The 9120-nt window shown below is 49.3% G+C and overlaps 1 long non-coding RNA gene across 1 annotated transcript; it reads left to right on the top strand.

The window, feature by feature from the left end:
* Nucleotides 1-227: 227 nt before the first annotated feature.
* LOC311100100 lies at nucleotides 228-8882 on the top strand. Its single transcript, XR_014609796.1, has 3 exons — nucleotides 228-349; nucleotides 7904-8046; nucleotides 8463-8882. It is a non-coding gene; the product is annotated as an uncharacterized lncRNA (long non-coding RNA).
* The last annotated feature ends 238 nt before the right edge of the window (nucleotides 8883-9120 follow it).

Genomic DNA, 9120 nt, shown 5'->3' with positions numbered 1-9120 from the left:
ATACACACAGGAAACTGTTGAGCGTGAAAAACCAAGCAGCGTTGCAGTTTTTGACACACACAAACCCGGTGGGGCTGGCACCTACTAACATACCCTGTTCAAAGCACTACCATACCCCGTTCCGCCCTAATTATTCATTTACAAAGTATACAGGACAGGACTCTTATTCTGAAGGATTGGAAAAATCTGTGACCCGGAAGTACTTAGTTATTCTTGCATGCATCACAGCGGTAAGTGATTGATAGATAGAGCGGTAACAGCATCTCAAACGTTTGTTTGCGGATGGCGATAATATTATAGAAGAAGAGCCACAATAACAACACAGCTCACTTGCCTTCACAGCAAAGAAGTAAGTTCACTTTATTATATCACTCAATACGTTTCAAGTGTAAACTACCTGTGTAACAAACAATACGTCAACTAACAATAACGAAACAGAAAGCAAGTGCTTGTTTGAGTTAGCAGCGAAACTCACGTGAAAGTTTGCCTGTAGGGTACTAGGGGGTAACTAGCCCCCTGTGGTAACTGGCCCCCATCCTGTAATTCACATTAAGACCACAAGATGTCACCAAGTTATTTCCCCAACACTTTCCCTGCCTGCCACTGCTCTTGCTCAACAAAAAATGGCCTCTGTGTCATCACAACTTTTGGAGATATTTCAACAACAAAAAAATGGTGGTACATTTGGAAAAGGTTGTAGATATCTTCCAATTTAGTTAGATCTATAATTGTTTAAAGAAAATACAAGTAGGAAAGCCTTAAGATAAATAATACACTTGTTTAGAGAGAAAAATGTAGATCATTCTTTAGTAAAGTAGTAAAATGTTCGATAAGTGTGTTGGGGGCAACTCGCCGTATCTTATAGTGCAGCTATAAGCAAGTGGGCTGTATCTGCTGGCTAAGTTTCCCTTAGTTCCCTGGATTTGTGGATGAACCGTATGACCTCAGAGAATAACAATAGTATGAAAAAATATATATATATAATAATGTATGCACTCACTAACTGTAAGTCACTCTGGATAAGAGCGTCTGCTAAATGACGTAAATGTAAATGTGAATGTAGTAGTGTTACAAAATCCCCTGGTTTTCTAGAAATCCTGGTTGGAGGATTCCCGGATTTCCACCTTATTCCCTGTCAATGAATTAAGGTACTGGCACTGACCTGTATATACAACCACTCCAGTACCCCTGAACATTAAATAAGGTACTGACACTGACCTGTATATACAACCACTCCAGTACCCCTGAACATTAAATAAGGTACTGACACTGACCTGTATATACAACCACTCCAGTACCCCTGAACATTAAATAAGGGACTGACACTGACCTGTATATACTTGCAGTCTTGTTATTTAACTCTCATCGTAATTCTTGTGTGGTTTTTATTCTTACTTTTATTTTGTATTCTATTTTCTATTTTCTATTTATTATTATTATTATTATTATTATTATCATTATTTACATTTACATTTAAGTCATTTAGCAGACGTTCTTATCCAGATCACTGTACCCAAGAAGACTTGAGGCTGTAATTGCTGCCAATGGTGATTCAAGAAAGTACTAAGTAAAGAGTCTGAATACTTATGTAAATTTATTTTAAAATTATTTTTGATTTTAATTTTTTATAAATTAGCAAACATTTCTAGAGAATTAAGCCCCAGAGCCTGAGCAAGGTTGTCACGGTTTCGGCCGAGGCTGCTCCTCCTCCTGGTTCGGGCAGGCTTCGGCGGTCGTCGTCCCCGGAGTACTAGCTGCCACCGATCTATGTTTCATGTTCGTTTGGTTTTGTCTTGATGTTGTACACCTGTGTCTAGTTATTCCTCGTTAGTGTCCTATTTAGTTCTCGTTGTGTGTGTCTGTGTTTGTGTGTGATTGCTCTTCTGTTTTGGTGTTTGAGCTACGTACTTCCCTCCAGTGTTTGGCGAGGTTTTTGCACATGTTAGTGCGCCGTTTGTTTGACGCCTGTGTGCGCCGTTATTTCGCCTCCGGGCTTATTGTGCTTATTTACTACGTTATTATTTCACCAAAGTCTTTTGGACTGAGCTTCTGCGTCCTGCGCTTGATTCCTGCACCACACCCACCTTCAGCACCCCTTGACAGAATCACACACCAATTGAATGGAATCAGCAGGATCAACAGTCACGCCCGAGTCGCTCGAGGAGCATGTCCGCGGCCAGGATGACCAGATACGACAACTGGGGACTGCTCTACAGGACGTCATCAACACCCTGCACCGATGGGAGGCCAGAGGGGTACCCACACCTCCACCTACCCTGCCAACCCCATCGGCCGGTCCACCAGTCCCAGGTCCGGAACCCAGGGGGATTCGGCTCTCGCTCCCGAGGGCGTATGACGGAACAGCTGCCGGGTGTCAGGGGTTCCTCCTACAGGTGGAGCTCTACCTGGCCACTGTACACCCGGTGCCCTCGGGACACGAGAGCGTTTCCGCCCTCATCTCCTGTCTCACGGGCAAGGCGTTGGAATGGGCCAACGCCGAGTGGAGGAAGATGGACGCCACCACCATCTCCTACGCCGAGTTCTCCCATCGCTTCAAGGCCGTGTTCGACCATCCACCTGAGGGCAAAGCGGCGGGGGAGCGTCTAGTCCACCTGAGACAGGGGAGGAGGAGCGCACAGGCGTTTGCGCTGGAGTTCCGGACTCTAGCGGCGGACGCAGGGTGGAATGAACGGGCCCTCATCGACCATTTTCGATGTAGCCTACGGGAGGACGTTCAACGTGAGTTGGCCTGCAGGGATACCAATCTCACCTTCGACCAGTTGGTCGATATGTCCATCCGTCTGGACACCCTGCTGGCCACCCGTGGACGTCCCGAGGGGGGTCCGTCCATTCCGCCCTCCGGCACCTCCGAGCCGAGCCCTATGGAGCTCGGGGGTGCCGGCGCTAGAGAAAGGAGGAGGAGGAGCCCGAGGGGACCTGTCTCCTGCACCAAGTGCGGTCGTGGAGGGCACACTGCGGCCAGGTGCTGGGGAGGGTTCTCCGGGGGAGAAGACAACAGGCCACGCACTGGGGAGCCCTCCCAGGTGAGTAGACGCCCCACTTACCCAGAGCTCTCTGTTGCGCACTTTTGTATACCTGTTTGTTTTCCACAGGTTGCACCTCATTCCCAGCATAAGGCGCTAGTAGATTCAGGCGCAGCTGGGAATTTTGTTGATCGAAAGTTTTGTTTAGATTTAGGGATCCCTCTCCTACCTGTTGACAAACCTTTTCCCGTTCATGCCTTAGATAGCCGCCCGTTGGGGTCGGGGTTGATTAGGGAAATCACAGCACCACTTAGGATGTGTGCGCAGGGGGGTCATGAAGAGACTATACAGCTGTATCTGATCGACTCTCCTGCGTACCCAGTGGTGCTGGGAATTCCCTGGTTAAGCACCCATAACCCTGCTATTTCGTGGCAACAGAGGGCTCTCGATGGGTGGTCTGCTCAGTGCGAGGGGCGATGTCTGGGTGTTTCCGTGGGGGCGACTTCGGTGGAAAGTCCAAACCAAGTGCCCGCACTGCACATTCCACCTGAATATGGGGATTTAGCTCTCGTGTTTAGTAAAACTAGGGCGACGCAGTTGCCTCCTCATAGACAGGGGGATTGTGCGATTGATCTCCAGGCAGGAGCAGCGCTCCCACGGAGCCACGTGTATCCTTTGTCTCAAGAGGAGAGTAAAGCTATGGAGACTTACACAGCCGGTTCTTTGAGACAGGGATACATTCGGCCCTCCACCTCTCCCGCCTCCTCAAGCTTCTTTTTTGTGAAGAAAAAAGATGGAGGGTTGCGCCCGTGCATTGATTACCGTGGTCTCAATCAGATTACTGTGAAATACAGTTATCCACTCCCTCTGATTGCGACCATGACGGAGTCATTGCATGGAGCGCGGTTTTTCACAAAACTGGATCTCAGGAGCGCGTATAACTTGGTGCGCATTAGGGAGGGTGACGAATGGAAAACAGCGTTTAGTACCACGTCAGGTCATTTCGAGTATCTCGTCATGCCATATGGGTTGATGAATGCTCCATCAGTCTTCCAATCCTTCGTAGATGACATTTTCCGGGATATGCAGGGGCAAGGGGTGGTCGTGTACATTGATGACAATCTGGTGTACTCGTCTACCCGAGCCGAGCATATAACCCTGGTGCGTCGTGTATTGAGGAGGCTGTTGGAGCACGACCTATATGTCAAGGCAGAGAAATGTCTGTTTTTCCAGGAGTCGGTCTCCTTTTTGGGTTATCTGTTGTCCGCGTCAGGGGTGAGAATGGAGGTGGATCGTGTGTCCGCTGTGCGTAATTGGCAAACCCCAACCACTGTCAAAGAGGTGCAGCAGTTCTTGGGCTTTGCGAATTACTACCGGAGGTTTATCCGGGGTTTTGGACAGGTGGCAGCTCCCATCACGTCCCTCCTGAAAGGGGGTCCGGTGCGCTTGCAGTGGTCAGCTGATGCGGACAGGGCCTTTAGGAGACTGAAGGACCTGTTTACGTCGGCTCCGGTGCTGGCGCATCCGGATCCCGCATTACCCTTTCAGGTTGAGGTGGACGCGTCTGAGGCTGGTATAGGGGCCGTTCTCTCTCAACGGTCCGGCACGCCACCTAAACTCCGCCCCTGTGCTTTTTACTCAAAAAAGCTCAGCCCGGCGGAGCGTAATTATGACGTCTGGGACAGGGAGCTGTTAGCTGTAGTTCAGGCCCTTAAGGTGTGGAGGCATTGGCTTGAGGGGGCTCAACACCCTTTCCTCATTTTGACTGACCATCGGAACCTGGAGTACATCCGGGCAGCGAGGAGACTGAACCCTCGCCAGGCTCGATGGAGTATGTTTCTCACCAGGTTCGTTTTTAAAATCACGTACATCCCTGGGTCCCAGAATGGTAAGGCAGATGCGCTGTCCCGGCGGTATGACACGGAGGAGAGGTCCGTTGAGCCTACTCCCATACTACCGGAGTCTTGTCTTGTGGCACCGGTGGTGTGGGAGGTCGATGCCGAAATCGAGCGAGCGTTGCGTACCGACCCCAGCCCTCCACAGTGTCCTGAGGGTCGGAAGTACGTTCCGCTCGAGATTCGGGATCGACTCATTTACTGGGCTCACACGTCACCCTCCTCTGGACATCCGGGTATTGGCCGGACAGTGCATTGTCTTAGCACTAAATACTGGTGGCCCACGTTAGCCAGGGATGTGAGGGTTTATGTCTCCTCCTGCTCGGTGTGCGCCCGCGCCCAGTGTAAGGCGCCCAGACACCTGCCCAGGGGTAAGTTCCAACCCCTGCCCGTTCCACAACGACCATGGTCCCACCTCTCGGTGGATTTTGTGACAGACCTTCCCCTCTCTCAGGGGAATACCACCATCCTGGTCGTTGTGGACCGGTTCTCTAAGGCCTGTCGTCTTCTCCCTATGTCGGGTCTGCCTACTGCCCTACAAACCGCAGAGGCCCTATTTACCCACGTCTTCCGGCATTACGGGGTACCCGAGGATATAGTGTCTGATCGAGGCCCCCAGTTTACCTCCCGAGTATGGAGAGCGTTCATGGAGCGTTTGGGGGTCTCGGTTAGCCTTACCTCAGGGTACCACCCGGAGTGTAACGGGCAGGTAGAACGTGTCAACCAGGATGTGGGTAGGTTTCTGAGGTCGTATTGCCAGGACCGGCCTGAGGAGTGGGCTCGGTACATTCCCTGGGCCGAGATGGCCCAGAACTCTCTCCGCCACTCCTCTACCAACCTAACCCCCTTCCAATGTGTGTTAGGTTACCAGCCGGTTCTGGCACCTTGGCAGCAGAGCCAGATCGAGGCCCCTGCGGTGGATGATTGGATGAGGCGCTCGGAGGAGACGTGGAACGCTGCCCACGTCCACCTGCAGCGGGCCATCCATCGTCACAAGGCGAGCGCCGATCTCCACCGCAGTGAGGGGCCGGTGTACGCACCCGGAGATCGAGTCTGGCTCTCTACCAGAAACCTACCCCTCCGCCTGCCCTGCCGGAAGCTGGGTCGGCGGTTTGTGGGGCCTTTTAAAGTCCTGAGAAGATTGAACGAGGTGTGTTATAGGTTACATCTACCTGTTGAATATAAGAATATTAACCCCTCGTTCCATGTGTCTCTTCTCAGGCCGGTGGTAGCTGGTCCACTCCAGGAAGGTGAGATAGGAGAGACTCCTCCGCCCCCATTGGACATCGAGGGGGCTCCGGCGTACACCGTTCGGTCCATCTTGGACTCAAGACGCCGGATGGGGGGTCTCCAGTATCTCGTGGAGTGGGAGGGGTACGGCCCGGAGGAGCGGTGCTGGGTGCCGCTGAGGGACATCCTAGACCCATCTCTCCTGTCGGAGTTCCACCGGGACCATCCCGCGCGCCCTGCTCCGTGTCCTCCTGGTCGTCCCCGAGGCCGGGGTCGGCGCACGGCTGGAGCCGCGGGTCAAGGGGGGGGGGTACTGTCACGGTTTCGGCCGAGGCTGCTCCTCCTCCTGGTTCGGGCAGGCTTCGGCGGTCGTCGTCCCTGGAGTACTAGCTGCCACCGATCTATGTTTCATGTTCGTTTGGTTTTGTCTTGATGTTGTACACCTGTGTCTAGTTAGTCCTCGTTAGTGTCCTATTTAGTTCTCGTTGTGTGTGTCTGTGTTTGTGTGTGATTGCTCTTCTGTTTTGGTGTTTGAGCTACGTACTTCCCTCCAGTGTTTGGAGAGGTTTTTGCACATGTTAGTGCGCCGTTTGTTTGACGCCTGTGTGCGCCGTTATTTCGCCTCCGGGCTTATTGTGCTTATTTACTACGTGATTATTTCACTAAAGTCTTTTGGACTGAGCTTCTGCGTCCTGCGCTTGATTCCTGCACCACACCCACCTTCAGCACCCCTTGACAAAGGTATTTGTGGTTTTGAAGGACTGAAGGAGTGGGAATGTATGTGTATTAAAAACAATTGTTTAGTCTTTGGGGATTAATGTTAATTTCCCGTAAGGAATTTATTTTTATTTTGTAATGTTTTTTTACCCCCGTCCTGTTGGTGGCGACAGTACACCTTTTGAGTGTAGTTCGCCATAAAACCGAAAGAGGAAGTTGTTTGCGGAAGTAAGACATCTTGCTCGAGAGACTTGGGTGTGGGCACATTTTTTTAGATGGTTAGGTTTGAAATCAATGGGACAAAATACGTGTCTCCTGAATCATTTAAGTTATTTTGCTTCTAAAAAGTTTGACAGCATTTCAGGAGTGAAAAACAGTGCTTTCAAAGTGTGGCTGAGGAGAACAAACCGTATTTTTAAAAAGTGAAAGTACTGCGTCTAACCTCACAGGATATTACAGAGGAATGATCGTGACTGGATGAGAAAATGGGTGGTGCAGAATCTAGTCCACACCCAAGTCCACCTCCACCTCCACGCTGTATTCTGTGCGATGGTGACTTCAAGCAGCCTGTCAAACTGACCTGTGGCCACTGCTTCTGCAAAGCCTGCTAAAGGAATACTGGAGACAAAAGGGAAATCGGGAATGTCCAGTCTGCAAGAGAAAATCTTCCATGGAGAATCCTCGAGCCATGTAGCAGGAAGTCAAATGGGACCCTATATTCCCTATATAGCGCACTAAATTTGACCAGGACCATATTACGTCTACTACCTGGTTATAACAGAGATCCCACTCCCTCCCAAGCAAATAACTGCTTTGATTCTGACTTCCAGATCTCAAATTTCAGATTTTTATTTCAATTTGCCATTTCATTATTAATTAATTTACATTTTAAGCACTTTGAGATTGCTATGGCATTCTACTGTAGTTCGATGTAATTGCTGCATTGTTTAAAATCTTGGTCATGTTTTATGGCCTTCATGTCATGTTTAAAATCTGTAAAAATGTAAAGTCCATACCTGCGCATCTGACTTTCCCCACAGTTCCGTCAAGGTGATTTTTTTTATGTCTTTATCATAGCCTCCTGGTTTTCACCAATCAGCGTGCCAGAATGGACATTTGGACTCTGACCCCTCCAACCCAAGGTCAGAGTGTTTTAGTCGTCAGAAGAAGAAGACTCAAGTTGATTGTGTTTACTAGGAAGATTGAGCATCTAAGAAAGTGTGAGTTGTGGGGCCTACCATTGGGGCTTTAGTGCTGCTAAACGATGTTTAGTTACTTATAGTACTTGATGCTACTTTCCTACAAGTGTAACTGTATTGTAATAGTACTTTTTATCTTGCAGGTTTGTGCATGTTGTTGATATTGTCGTAAGTGCCTGCATTGCCTTAACTACATGAGTATTTGCATAGTACATGCTATTGATTAGAGATGGTTATTTGTATAGCCACTACTGTTATGCCATGGTGAGTTCTAGAACCTGCTAGAAGTCTTGGAGATGGTCCTCTGAGCTCTGGCATGCACAGTATGATGTACAACTGGGTGGCACCAGACACAGATCAGATAAGATCTCCACCAGTCCTGAGAGAGGATCATACATCTAGCCTGTTGAGTCATTCCTTTTTTCTGTCTCTCTCAGACATCACGCGCTGCCGCCTAGAGAGAGATGTTAATATACATCAGTGGAGGCTGCTGAGGGGAGGACGGCTCATAATAATGGCTGGTTGGCACCAGACACAGATCAGGCTTCGGGACAAGTCTCTGAATGTCCTTGAGTGGCCCTGCCAGAGCCCGGACTTGAACCCGATCGAACATCTCTGGAGAGACCTGAAAATAGCTGTGCAGCGACGCTCCGCATTCAACCTGACAGAGCTTGACAGGATCTGCAGAGAAGAATGGGAGAAACTCCCCAAATACAGGTGTGCCAAGCTTGTAGCGTCATACCCAAGAAGACTCGAGGCTGTAATCGCTGCCAAAGGTGCTTCAAGAAAGTACTGAGTAAATGGTCTGAAAACGTATGTAAATGTAATATTTCAGTTTCTTATTATTTATAAATTGGAAAAAAAATCTAAACTTGTTTTTGCTTTGTCATTATTGGGTATTGTGTGTAGATTGATGAGGGGAAAAAACAATTTCATCAATTTTAGAATAAGGCTGTAACATAACAAAATTCTGGCAAAAGTCAAGGGGTCTGAATACTTTCCGAATGCACTGTACATCAGTGGAGGCTGCTGAGGGGAGGACGGCTCATAATAATGGCATCAAACCATGTGTTTGGATTTGATACCATTCCGCTC

The sequence above is a fragment of the Coregonus lavaretus genome (genome assembly GCF_964263955.1).
Source record: "Coregonus lavaretus genome assembly, chromosome: 24".
NCBI lineage: Eukaryota > Metazoa > Chordata > Actinopteri > Salmoniformes > Salmonidae > Coregonus > Coregonus lavaretus.
This window is presented reverse-complemented; position numbering and strand designations above follow the sequence as displayed.